Raw genomic sequence first — 12,012 nt, forward strand, 5'->3', positions numbered from 1 at the left:
TCCCAGGGTTAGGGTAGTTTTAGGGTCAGGGCCAGGGCCCAGGGTTAGGGTTATTTTAGGTTCAGTGCCCAGGGTTAGTGTTGTTTTAGGGTCAGTGCCCAGGGTTAGGCGTGTTTTAGGGTCAGGGCCAGGGCCCAGGGTTAGGGTTGTTTTAGGGTCAGGGCCAGGGCCCAGGTTTAGGCTTTTTTTAGGGGCACGGCCAGGTCCCAGGGTTAGGGTTCTTTTAGGGCCAGGTCCCATGGTTAGGGTTTTAGAGTCAGGGCCAGGGCCCACAGTTAGGGTATTAGGCTCAGGGCAAGGGCCTAGGGTTAGGGTTTTAGGCTCAGGGCCAGGTCCCAGGGTTAGGGTTTTAGGGTCAGGGCCTGGGCCCAGGGTTAGGTGTTTACGGTCAGGGCCCAGGGTTAGGGTTTTAGGGTCAGGACCCAGTGTTAGGGTTTTAGGGTCATGGCCCAGGGTTAGGGTTTTAGGGCCAGGGCCCAGGGTCAGGGTTGTTTTAGGTCAGGGCCAGGGCCCAGGGTTAGGGTTGTTTTAGGGTCAAGGCCAGTGTCCAGGGTAAGGGTTGTTTCAGTGTCAGGACCAGGGCCCAGGGTTAGGGTTGTTTTACGGTCAGGGCCAGGGTCCAGGGTAAGGGTTGTTTCAGTGTCAGGACCAGGGCCCAGGGTTAGGGTTGTTTTAGGGTCAGGGCCAGGGCCCAGGGTTATGGTTATTTTAGGGTCAGTGCCCAGTGTTAGGGTTGTTTTTGGGTCAGTGCCCAGGGTTAGGGTTGTTTTAGGGTCAGGGCCAGGGCCCAGGGATAGGCTTGTTTTAGGGACAGGGCCAGGGCCCAGGATTAGGCTTGTTTTTGGGTCAAGGGCAGGGCCCAGGGTTAGGGTTGTTTTAGAGTCAGGGCAAGGGCCCAGGGTTAGGGTTGTTTTAGTGCCAGGGCCCAGGGTTAGGGTTGTTTTAGGTTGAGTGCCCATGGTTGGGTTTATTTTAGGGTCAGGGCCAGGGCCCAGGGTTAGGCTTGTTTTAGGGTCAGGGCCAGGGCCCAGGGTTAGGCTTGTTTGAGGGTCAGGGCCAGGGCCCAGGTTTAGGGTTGTTTGAGGGTCAGGGCCAGAGCCCAGGGTTAGGGTTGTTTTAGGGAAAGGGCCAGGGCCCAGGGTTAGGGTTGTTTTAGGGTCAGGACCTGGGCCCAGGCTTAGGCTTGTTTTAGTGCCAGGGCCCAGGTTTAGGGTTGTTTTAGAGTCAGGGCCAGGGCCCAGGTTTAGGGTTGTTTTAGGTCAGGGCCAGGGCCTAGGTTTAGGGTTGTTTTAGGTCAGGGCCAGGTCCCAGGTTTAGGGTTGTTTTAGGGTCAGGGCCAGGGCCTAGGGTTAGGGTTGTTTTAGGGTCAGGGCCAGGGCCCAGGTTTAGGGTTGTTGTAGGGTCAGGGCCAGGGCCCACGGTTAGGCTTGTTTAAGGTCAGGGCTAGGGCCCAGTGTTAGGCTTGTTTTAGGGTCAGGGCTAGGGCCCAGGGTTAGGGTTGTTTTACGGTCAGGGCCAGGGTCCAGGGTAAGGGTTGTTTCAGTGTCCGGACCAGGGCCCAGGGTTAGGGTTGTTTTACGGTCAGGGCCAGGGTCCAGGGTAAGGGTTGTTTCAGTGTCAGGACCAGGGCCCAGGGTTAGGGTTGTTTTACGGTCAGGGCCAGGGTCCAGGGTAAGGGTTGTTTCAGTGTCAGGACCAGGGCCCAGGGTTATGGTTATTTTAGGGTCAGTGCCCAGTGTTAGGTTTGTTTTAGGGTCAGGTCCAGGGCCCAGGGATAGGCTTGTTTTAGGGTCAGGGCTAGGGCCCAGGGTTAGGGTTGTTTTAGGGTCAGGGCCAGGGCCCAGGTTTCGGCTTGTTTTAGGGTCAGGGCCAGGGCCAAGGGTTAGGCTTGTTTTAGGGTCAGGTCCAGGGCCCACGGATAGGCTTGTTTTAGGGTCAGGGCCAGGGCCCAGGATTAGGCTTGTTTTTGGGTCAAGGACAGGGCCCAGGGTTAGGGTTGTTTTAGAGTCAGGGCAAGGGCCCAGGGTTAGGCTTGTTTTAGGGTCAGGGCCAGGGCCCAGGGTTAGGCTTGTTTTAGGGTCAGGGCCAGGGCCCAGGGATAGGGTTGTTTTAGGGTCAGGTCCAGGGCCCAGGGTTAGGGTTGTTTTAGGGTCAGGGCCAGGGCCCCGGGTTAGGGTTGTTTTAGGGTCAGGGCCAGGGCCCCGGGTTAGGGTTGTTTTAGGGTCAGGGCCAGGGCCCAGGGTTAGGGTTGTTTTAGGGTCAGGACCTGGGCCCAGGGTTAGGCTTGTTTTAGTGCCAGGGCCCATGGTTAGGGTTGTTTTAGGGTCAGGGCCAGGGCCTAGGGTTAGGGTTGTTTTAGGGTCAGGGCTAGGGCCCAGGGTTAGGGTTGTTTTATGGTCAGGACCTCGGCCCAGGGTTATGCTTGTTTTAGTGCCAGGGCCCAGGGTTAGGGCTTCAGGGTCAGGGTCCGAGGCCCAGAGTTAGGGCTTCAGGGTCAGGGCCCGGGGCGCAGTGTTAGGGCTTCAGGGTCAGGGACCGGGGCCCAGGGTTAGGGCTTCAGGGTCAGGGCCGGGGCCCAGGGTTTGGGCTTCAGGGTCAGAGCCCGGGGCCCAGGGTTAGGGCTTCAGGGTCAGGGCCCGGGGCCCAGGGTTAGGGCTTCAGGGTCAGGGCCCGGGGCCCAGGTTTAGGGCTTCAGGGTCAGGGCCCGGGGTCCAGGGTTAGGGCTTCAGGGTCCGGGCCCGGGGCCCAGGGTTAGGGCTTCAGGGTCAGGGCCCGGGGCCCAGGGTTAGGGCTTCAGGGTCCGGGACCGGGGCCCAGAGTTAGGGCTTCAGGGTCCGGGCTCGGGGCCCAGGGTTAGGGCTTCAGGGTCAGGGACTGGGATCCAGGGTTAGGGTTTTAGGGTCAGGGCCCGGGGCCCAGGGTTAGGGTGATTTCCAGGAAGTGACCTCACAACGACTCAAGCTACCACTTATTGTTGATTGTGATGAAATGCCAGCTGAGGCACACACCTTGGGAGCTAAGTGGTTGCTGCACTTGACTACTATGAAGACTGGTGTGGGAAGGGTCGCTTTGGATGCACTTGAGCAGGGGTCCCCAACCCCTGAGCCATGGAGCCGTAAGGAGCCACACAGCAGGTGAGTGGTGTCGAGTGAGGGAGTGAGGGAAGCTTCGTCTGTATTTACAGCCACTCCCCTTTGCTCACATTCCCGCCTGAGCTCCACCTTCTCAGATGAGCAGCAGCATTAGATTCTCATAGGAGAACGCACCCTGTTGTGAACCGTGCATGTGAGGGATCTAGGTTGCGCTGTTCTTATGAGAATCTAATACCTATTGATCTGTCACTTTCTCCCATCACGCTCAGGTGGGACCATCCAGTTTCAGGAAAACAAGCTTAACACGCCCACTGATTCTACATTATGGTGAGTTCTATAATTATTTTATTATATATTCCAGTGTAATAATGGAAATGAAGTGCCTAATAAACGTAAATGCGCTTAAATCTTTTGGCCCAGCTCCTACCTCCCGGCAGCCTCGCCAGGCCCAGAACTCTCTCCAGTCAGCCTCTACAGACCAAGCTCATGACTCACAATGGCCTATTTAGGCCCATAGCCTACCTCACGGCAGTCTCCGCAGATGAGCCTACTGCCTCACAACAGCCTCCACAGGCACAGCTCCATCGTTACAATGGCCTCTTTAGACCCAGCTCCTGCCGCCCAGCCTTCTCTCCAGGCCCTGAACTTTCTCCGTAAGTTGAGGTAGCTGGGACTGTAGGTATACATGACGATACTTGGCTAATTTTTACATTGTTTTGCAGACATGGGGTCTCACTTTGTTGGCCAGGCTGCTGTCAAACTAATGGCCTCAAGTGACCCTTCCACCCCTGCCTCCCATCCTCGAGGTATGTGCCACCACAAGGAGCACTTGTTCAATTTTCTAAAGAAAAAATTTCTAAAGTAAGGCTGTGGGATGATGGCAGGAAGATAAAAGAAAAACAGAAGAATAAGTTAAAATGACTTATTCACACATATTCTTTTGACAGCAAGAAGAACTGTTAGTATATACATTGCTTACAAACAAACAAACGGCAGATAAACAATGTTGTATAGGAACTTCAACACACACTGTACAATATTCCCACTTTGCTGACATAAGTTATGGAAATTTCGTGGTTTCCTTGAGTGTCGCTACCAGTATTTTGGTCCTCTGACGATTTTTATCAACTTCCTCATCTGTTAACTTCTCTCCAAAGTATGTCATGTCACGACATACTGCCGCTGCACGAACACGGCCAGTGTCTTCCTATTAAACATGTAGAATGCTTTCCTAATTTCTCTTTTTACTCTCTGTCTTTGTGTTCTGCACTTTCCTTACTTTTATTGTCAGAAACTCCAGAAAGTCAATCGTACTAATTTATCACGATTTGCTTTATTAATTGATACTATGCTTATATGGAATTTTGCCCAACAGACCTCATTACAATTTGGGCCAGGGCCCAGGGTTAGGTTTGTTTCAGGGTCAGGGCCAGGGCCCAGGGTTAGGCATGTTTTAGGGTCAGGGCCGGGGCCCAGGTTTAGGGTTGTTTTAGGGTCAGGGCCGGGGCTCAGGGTTAGCGTTGTTTTAGGGTCAGGGCCGGGGCCCAGGGTTAGGGTTGTTTTAGGGTCAGGGCCGGGGCCCAGGGTTAGGGTTGTTTTAGGGTCAGGGCCGGGGCCCAGGGTTAGGTTTGTTTTAGGGTCAGGGCCGGGGCCCAGGGTTAGGGTTGTTTTAGGTTCAGTGTCAGGGCCCAGGGTTAGGGTTGCTTTAGGGTCAGGGCTGGGGCCCAGGGTTAGGGTTGTTTTAGGGTCAGGGCCGGGGCCCAGGCTTAGGGTTGTTTTCGGGTCAGGGCCCGGGCACAGGGTTAGGGTTGTTTTCGGTTCAGGGCCAGGGCCCAGGGTTAGGGTTGTTTTAGGGTCTGGGCCACGGCCTAGGGTTAGGGTTGTTTTAGGGTCAGGGCCAGGGCCTAGGTTTAGGGTTGTTTTAGGTTCAGGGCCAGGGCCCAGGGTTAGGGTTGTTTTAGGATCAGGGCCCAGGGTTAGGGTTATTTTAGCGTCAGGGCCCAGGGTTAGGTTTGTTTTAGGGTCAGGGCCCAGGGTTAGGGTTGTTTTAGGGTGAGGGCACAGGGTTGGGTTTGTTTTAGGGTGAGGGCCAGGGCCCAGGGTTAGGGTTGTTTGAGGGTCGGGGCCAGAGCCCAGGGTTAGGGTTGTTTTAGGGAGAGGGCCAGGGCCCAGGGTTAGGGTTGTTTTAGGGTCTGGACCTGGGCCCAGGCTTAGGCTTGTTTTAGTGCCAGGGCCCAGGGTTAGGGTTTTTTTAGGGTCAGGGCCAGGGCCCAGGTTTAGGGTTGTTTTAGGTCAGGGCCAGGGCCTAGGGTTAGGGTTGTTTTAGGTCAGGGCCAGGTCCCAGGTTTAGGGTTGTTTTAGGGTCAGGGCCAGGGCCTAGGGTTAGGGTTGTTTTAGGGTCGGGGCCAGGGCCCAGGTTTAGGGTTGTTGTAGGTCAGGGCCAGGGCCCACGGTTAGGCTTGTTTTAGGGTCAGGGCCAGGGCCCAGTGTTAGGCTTGTTTTAGGGTCAGGGCTAGGGCCCAGGGTTAGGGTTGTTTTAGGGTCAGGACCTGGGCCCAGGGTTAGGCTTGTTTTAGTGCCAGGGCCCAGGGTTAGGGCTTCAGGGTCAGGGCCCGAGGCCCAGAGTTAGGGCTTCAGGGTCAGGGCCCGGGGCCCAGTGTTAGGGCTTCAGGGTCAGGGACCGGGGCCCAGGGTTAGGGCTTCAGGGTCAGGGCCGGTGCCCAGGGTTTGGGCTTCAGGGTCAGGGCACGGGGCCCAGGGTTTGGGCTTCAGGTTCAGGGCCCGGGGCCCAGGGTTAGGGCTTCAGGGTCAGGGCCCGGGGCCCAGGTTTAGGGCTTCAGGGTCAGGGCCCGGGGCCCAGGGTTAGGGCTTCTGGATCCGGGCCCGGGGCCCAGGGTTAGGGCTTCAGGGTCAGGGCCCGGGGCCCAGGGTTAGGGCTTCAGGGTCAGGGACCGGGGCCCAGAGTTAGGGCTTCAGGGTCCGGTCCCGGGGCCCAGGGTTAGGGCTTCAGGGTCAGGGACCGGGGCCCAGGGTTAGGGTTTTAGGGTCAGGGCCCGGGGCCCAGGGTTAGGGTTTTAGGGTCAGGGCCCGGGGCCCAGGGTTAGGGTGATTTCCAGGAAGTGACCTCACAACGACTCAAGCTACCACTTATTGTTGATTGTGATGAAATGCCAGCTGAGGCACACACCTTGGGAGCTAAGTGGTTGCTGCACTTGACTACTATGAAGACTGGTGTGGGAAGGGTCGCTTTGGATGCACTTGAGCAGGGGTCCCCAACCCCTGAGCCATGGAGCCGTAAGGAGCCACACAGCAGGTGAGTGGTGTCGAGTGAGGGAGTGAGGGAAGCTTCGTCTGTATTTACAGCCACTCCCCTTTGCTCACATTCCCGCCTGAGCTCCACCTTCTCAGATGAGCAGCAGCATTAGATTCTCATAGGAGAACGCACCCTGTTGTGAACCGTGCATGTGAGGGATCTAGGTTGCGCTGTTCTTATGAGAATCTAATACCTATTGATCTGTCACTTTCTCCCATCACGCTCAGGTGGGACCATCCAGTTTCAGGAAAACAAGCTTAACACGCCCACTGATTCTACATTATGGTGAGTTCTATAATTATTTTATTATATATTCCAGTGTAATAATGGAAATGAAGTGCCTAATAAACGTAAATGCGCTTAAATCTTTTGGCCCAGCTCCTACCTCCCGGCAGCCTCGCCAGGCCCAGAACTCTCTCCAGTCAGCCTCTACAGACCAAGCTCATGACTCACAATGGCCTATTTAGGCCCATAGCCTACCTCACGGCAGTCTCCGCAGATGAGCCTACTGCCTCACAACAGCCTCCACAGGCACAGCTCCATCGTTCCAATGGCCTCTTTAGACCCAGCTCCTGCCTCCCAGCCTTGTCTCCAGGCCCTGAACTTTCTCCGTAAGTTGAGGTAGCTGGGACTGTAGGTATACATGATGATACTTGGCTAATTTTTACATTGTTTTGCAGACATGGGGTCTCACTTTGTTGGCCAGGCTGCTGTCAAACTAATGGCCTCAAGTGACCCTTCCACCCCTGCCTCCCATCCTCGAGGTATGTGCCACCACAAGGAGCACTTGTTCAATTTTCTAAAGAAAAAATTTCTAAAGTAAGGCTGTGGGATGATGGCAGGAAGATAAAAGAAAAACAGAAGAATAAGTTAAAATGACTTATTCACACATATTCTTTTGACAGCAAGAAGAACTGTTAGTATATACATTGCTTACAAACAAACAAACGGCAGATAAACAATGTTGTATAGGAACTTCAACACACACTGTACAATATTCCCACTTTGCTGACATAAGTTATGGAAATTTCGTGGTTTCCTTGAGTGTCGCTACCAGTATTTTGGTCCTCTGACGATTTTTATCAACTTCCTCATCTGTTAACTTCTCTCCAAAGTATGTCATGTCACGACATACTGCCGCTGCACGAACACGGCCAGTGTCTTCCTATTAAACATGTAGAATGCTTTCCTAATTTCTCTTTTTACTCTCTGTCTTTGTGTTCTGCATTTTCCTTACTTTTATTGTCAGAAACTCCAGAAAGTCAATCGTACTAATTTATCACGATTTGCTTTATTAATTGATACTATGCTTATATGGAATTTTGCCCAACAGACCTCATTACAATTTGGGCCACGGCCCAGGGTTAGGTTTGTTTCAGGGTCAGGGCCAGGGCCCAGGGTTAGGCATGTTTTAGGGTCAGGGCCGGGGCCCAGGTTTAGGGTTGTTTTAGGGTCAGGGCCGGGGCTCAGGGTTAGCGTTGTTTTAGGGTGAGGGCCGGGGCCCAGGGTTAGGGTTGTTTTAGGGTCAGGGCCGGGGCCCAGGGTTAGGGTTGTTTTAGGGTCAGGGCCGGGGCCCAGGGTTAGGTTTGTTTTAGGGTCAGGGCCGGGGCCCAGGGTTAGGGTTGTTTTAGGGTCAGTGTCAGGGCCCAGGGTTAGGGTTGCTTTAGGGTCAGGGCTGGGGCCCAGGGTTAGGGTTGTTTTAGGGTCATGGCCAGGTCCCAGGCTTAGGGTTGTTTTAGGGTCAGGGCTCAGGGTTAGGGTTGTTTTAGGGTGAGTGCCCATGGTTGGGTTTATTTTAGGGTCAGGGCCAGGGCCCAGGGTTTGGTTTGTTTTAGGGTCAGGGCCAGGACCCAGGGTTAGGCTTGTTTTAGTGCCAGGGCCCAGGGTTAGGGTTTTTTTAGGTTCAGGGCCCAGGGTTAGGCTTGTTTTAGGATCAGGGCCCAGGGTTAGGGTTGTTTTAGGGTCATGGCCAGGGCCCAGGGTTAGGGTTGTTTTAGGGTCAGGGCCAGGGCCCAGGGTGAGGGTTGTTTTAGGGTCAGGGACAGGGCCCAGGGTCAGGGTTGTTTTAGGTCAGGGACAGGGCCCAGGGTTAGGCTTGTTTTAGGGTCAGGGACAGGGCCCAGCGTTAGGGTTGTTTTAGGGTCAGGGCCAGGGCCCAGGGTTAGGGTTGTTTTAGCGTCGGGTCCTGGGCCCAGGGTTAGGGTTGTTTTTGTGCCAGGGCCCAGGATTAGGGTTGTTTTAGGGTCAGGGCCAGGGCCCAGGGTTACGGTTGTTTTAGGTCATGGCCAGGGCTCAGGCATAGGGTTGTTTTAGGGTCAGGGCCCGGGCCCAGGGTTAGGGTTGTTTTAGGGTCAGGGCCAGGGCCCAGGGTTAGGCTTGTTTTAGGGTCAGGACCTGGGCCCAGGTTTAGGCTTCTTTTAGTGCCAGGGCCCAGGGTTAGGGTTGTTTTAGGGTCAGGGCCAGGGCCCAGGGTCAGGGTTGTTTTAGGTCAGGGCCAGGGCCCAGCATTAGGGTTGTTTTAGGGTCAGGGCCAGGGCCCAGGTTTAGGGGTGTTTTAGGGTCAGGGCCAGGGCCCAGGGTTAGGCTTGTTTTAGGGTCAGGGCCAGGGCTGAGGCATAGGGTTGTTTTAGGGTCAGGGCCAGGGCCCAGGGTTAGGGTTGTTTTAGGGTCAGGGCCAGGGCCCAGGGTTAGGCTTGTTTTAGGGTCAGGGCCAGGGACCAGGGTTAGGGTTGTTTTAGGGTCAGGGCCAGGGACTAGTGTTAGGCTTGTTTTAGGGTCAGGGCCAGGGCCCACGGTTAGGGTTGTTTTAGGGTCAGGGCAAGGGCCCAGGGTTAGGCTTGTTTTAGGCTCAGGGCCAGGGCCCAGCGTTAGGGTTGTTTTAGGTTCAGGGCCAGGGCCCAGGATTAGGCTTGTTTTAGGGTCAAGGACAGGGCCCAGTGTTAGGGTTGTTTTAGGGTCAGGACCTGGGCCCAGGGTTAGGCTTGTTTTAGGGCCAGGGCCCAGGGTTAGGGTTGTTTTAGGGTCAGGGCCAGGTCCCAGGGTTAGGGTTGTTTTAGGGTCAGGGCCAGGGCCCAGGGGTAGGGTTGTTGTAGGGTCAGGGCCAGGGCCGAGCGTTAGGCTTGTTTTAGGGTCAGGGACAGGGCCCATGGTTAGGGTTGTTTTAGGGTCAGGGCCAGGGCCCAGGGTTATGCTTGTTTTAGGGTCAGGGCCAGGGCCCAGGGTTAGGGTTGTTTTAGGGTCAGGGCCGGGGCCCACGTTTAGGGTTGTTTTAGGGTCAGGGCTGGGGCTCAGGGTTAGGGTTGTTTTAGGGTCAGGGCCAGGGTCCAGGGTTAGGGTTGTGTTAGGGTCAGGGCCGGGGCCCAGGGTTAGGGTTGTCTTAGGGTCAGGGCCGGGGCCCAGGGTTAGGCTTGTTTTAGGGTCAGAGCCAGGGACCAGGGTTAGGGTTGTTTTAGGGTCAGGGTTAGGGCCAGGGCCCAGGGTTGGGGATGTTTTAGGGTCAGGGCGAGGGCCCAGGGTTAGGCTTGTTTTAGGGTCAGGGCTAGGGCCCAGGGTTAGGGTTGTTTTAGGGTCACGGCCAGGGCCCAGGGTTAGGCTTGTTTTAGGGTCAGGGCCAGGGCCCAGGGTTAGGGTTGTTTTAGGGTCAGGGCCAGGGCCCAGGGTTAGGCTTGTTTTAGGTTCAGGGCCAGGGCCCAGGGTTAGGGTTGTTTTAGGGTCAAGGCCAGGGCCCTGGTTTAGGGTTGTTTTAGGGTCAGGGCCAGGGCCCAGGGTTAGGGTGGTTTTAGGGTCAGGACTTGGGCCCAGGTTTAGGCTTGTTTTAGTGCTAGGGCCCAGGGTTAGGGTTGTTTTAGAGTCAGGGCCAGGGCCCAGGGTTAGGGTTGCTTTAGGTCAGGGCCAGGGCCCAGGGTTAGGGTTGCTTTAGGTCAGGGCCAGGGCCCAGGGTTAGGCTTGTTTTATCTTAGGGCCAGGTCCCAAGTTTAGGGTTGTTTTAGGGTCAGGGCCAGGGCCCAGGGTTAGGGTTGTTTTAGTGTCAGAGCCAGGGCCCAGTGTTAGGCTTGTTTTAGGGTCAGGGCCAGGGCCCAGTGTTAGGCTTGTTTTAGGGTCAGGGCGAGGTCCAAAGTTTAGGCTTGTTTTAGGGTCAGGGACAGGGCCCAGGGTTAGGGTTGTTTTAGGGTCAGGGCCAGGGCCCAGGGTTAGGCTTGTTTTAGGGTCAGGGCCAGGGCCCAAGGTTAGGCTTGTTTTAGGGTAAGGGCCACGGCCCAGTGTTAGGGTTGTTTTAGGCTCAGGGCCGGGGCACAGTGTTAGGGTTGTTTTAGGGTCAGGGCCAGGGCCCAGGTTTAGGGTTGTTTTAGGGTGAGGACCTGGGCCGAGGTTTAGGCTTGTTGTAGTGCCAGGACCCAGGGTTAGGGTTGGTTTAGGGTCAGGGCCAGGGCCCACGGTTAGGCTTGTTTTAGGGTCAGGGCCAGGGCCCAGGGTTAGGCTTGTTTTAGGGTCAGGGCCAGGGCCCAGGGTTAGGGTTGTTTTAGGGTCAGGACCTTCGCCCAGGGTTAGGCTTGTTTTAGTGCCAGGGCCCTGGGTTAGGGTTTTTTTAAGGTCGGGGCCCAGGGTTAGGCTTGTTTTAGGGTCAGGGACAGGGCCCAGGGTTAGGCTTCTTTTAGGGTTAGGGACAGGTCCCAGGGTTAGGGTTGTTTTAGGGTCACGGCCAGGGCCCAGGGTTAGGCTTCTTTTAGGGTCAGGGACAGGGCCCAGGGTTAGGGTTGTTTTAGGGTCAGGGCCAGGGCCCAGGGGTAGGGTTGTTGTAGGGTCAGGGCCAGGGCCGAGCGTTAGGCTTGTTTTAGGGTCAGGGACAGGGCCCATGGTTAGGGTTGTTTTAGGGTCAGGGCCAGGGCCCAGGGTTATGCTTGTTTTAGGGTCAGGGCCAGGGCCCAGGGTTAGGGTTGTTTTAGGGTCAGGGCCGGGGCCCACATTTAGGGTTGTTTTAGGGTCAGGGCTGGGGCTCAGGGTTAGGGTTGTTTTAGGGTCAGGGCCAGGGTCCAGGGTTAGGGTTGTGTTAGGGTCAGGGCCGGGGCCCAGGGTTAGGGTTGTCTTAGGGTCAGGGCCGGGGCCCAGGGTTAGGCTTGTTTTAGGGTCAGAGCCAGGGACCAGGGTTAGGGTTGTTTTAGTGTCAGGGTTAGGGCCAGGGCCCAGGGTTGGGGATGTTTTAGGGTCAGGGCGAGGGCCCAGGGTTAGGCTTGTTTTAGGGTCAGGGCTAGGGCCCAGGGTTAGGGTTGTTTTAGGGTCACGGCCAGGGCCCAGGGTTAGGCTTGTTTTAGGGTCAGGGTCAGGGCCCAGGGTTAGGGTTGTTTTAGGGTCAGGGCCAGGGCCCAGGGTTAGGCTTGTTTTAGGTTCAGGGCCAGGGCCCAGGGTTAGGGTTGTTTTAGGGTCAAGGCCAGGGCCCTGGTTTAGGGTTGTTTTAGGGTCAGGGCCAGGGCCCAGGGTTAGGGTGGTTTTAGGGTCAGGACTTGGGCCCAGGTTTAGGCTTGTTTTAGTGCTAGGGCCCAGGGTTAGGGTTGTTTTAGAGTCAGGGCCAGGGCCCAGGGTTAGGGTTGCTTTAGGTCAGGGCCAGGGCCC

The 12,012-nt window shown here is 56.1% G+C and overlaps 2 long non-coding RNA genes across 2 annotated transcripts in view; both read left to right on the forward strand.

The window, feature by feature from the left end:
* Positions 1 to 3,339: 3,339 nt before the first annotated feature.
* LOC134758130 (uncharacterized) overlaps positions 3,340 to 12,012 on the forward strand; it is an 85,143-nt gene continuing 76,470 nt past the window's right edge. Inside the window, exons 1-2 of the long non-coding RNA XR_010133044.1 lie at positions 3,340 to 3,419; positions 3,513 to 3,745. This is a non-coding gene — a long non-coding RNA (uncharacterized lncRNA). The remainder of the gene's footprint in view (positions 3,420 to 3,512; positions 3,746 to 12,012) is intronic.
* LOC134758132 (uncharacterized) lies at positions 6,126 to 7,598 on the forward strand. The gene is made up of 3 exons (XR_010133051.1): positions 6,126 to 6,405; positions 6,633 to 6,690; positions 6,784 to 7,598. It is a non-coding gene; the product is annotated as an uncharacterized lncRNA (long non-coding RNA).

The sequence above is a fragment of the Gorilla gorilla genome, chromosome 2, assembly GCF_029281585.2.
Source record: "Gorilla gorilla gorilla isolate KB3781 chromosome 2, NHGRI_mGorGor1-v2.1_pri, whole genome shotgun sequence".
NCBI lineage: Eukaryota > Metazoa > Chordata > Mammalia > Primates > Hominidae > Gorilla > Gorilla gorilla.